Source organism: Peromyscus eremicus, chromosome 1 (genome assembly GCF_949786415.1).
Source record: "Peromyscus eremicus chromosome 1, PerEre_H2_v1, whole genome shotgun sequence".
NCBI lineage: Eukaryota > Metazoa > Chordata > Mammalia > Rodentia > Cricetidae > Peromyscus > Peromyscus eremicus.
This window is the reverse complement of record NC_081416.1, coordinates 60,523,901-60,524,967: the sequence shown is the minus strand read 5'-3', so window position 1 is coordinate 60,524,967 and position 1,067 is coordinate 60,523,901.

Sequence of the window (1,067 nt, the reverse complement as noted above, 5' to 3'; positions counted from 1 at the left end):
GCAAACATACGTTCTATACATGCACATACTGCATATGCATACAAGCACACTGTGTGAACATGCATATTGCATCATGGACATCATATACACATAGGCACACATACTAACATGTTCTACACATACCATAAGTATGTTTACACTAACCACATAAGTTCACACACATGGTTTGATGTGGGTTGTACAGGGTTGACTTACACATTCTGGGAGCCAGTTAAGGCAGCTTCTCTGAAGCTATGTCCTCATCTGTTATGGGACCCTAAAGTCCACATACAAGTGGTTAGGAAGCAAGGATTATAGAAGGCTGAGCCTACACACATAAATTGGATGACACATGAGGATGGACAGAGGCATGTGTTTACTTCTACTGGGGATGAGGGGCCTGTGAAAGACAGGGCTTCTTGTGACAGATCTGGACACACACTCTTGGCCAGGGGTCAGAGAGGCTAGACCAACAAACTTCTAGCTACTGACCCACAGTGGTAGAGATGAGTTAATAGGATTGTGACTATGTGTACAAGCTACAGGATGGATGAGTGGGTAGGTCAGCGGCCCTGTGTAAGGATGATCAATAAGTGTGTGAGTTACAAGGTAAGTGAGCAGGCTGATGACCATGTGTCAGGTAAGGAACCACATGTGTAAACTACAGGAATGGGCAAGGAAGTTGATGACCATGTGTGTAAGCCACAGGGTGAGTTGGCAACTGTGTATGCGAACTACAGAATGCCGCAGCTTCTACCCATCATGTCCTTGTGTCCTTTTGAGAACCTGCCTCATAGCACAATTCACTGGAACCACGTAAGTAAGGAACCATGGGATGTAGTGCTGATGTACCCAGGGGATAGACAATGCCTCTGCTGAGCTATAGTGAGTTTTCTCTACTCTGGTGCATCATTATAGGTTTCCCACATCTTCATTTGTGTGATCTGTGAATGTCATTTTATCTGGCAAAAGAGTGAGTGACACATTATTGTGAGAAAGAGTCTTTGCAGACAAAATTAATGATCTTAAGGTGTGTTCCCTGGTTTATCTGAATGGTCTCTACACGCCATAATGAGAAGTTCTACAGA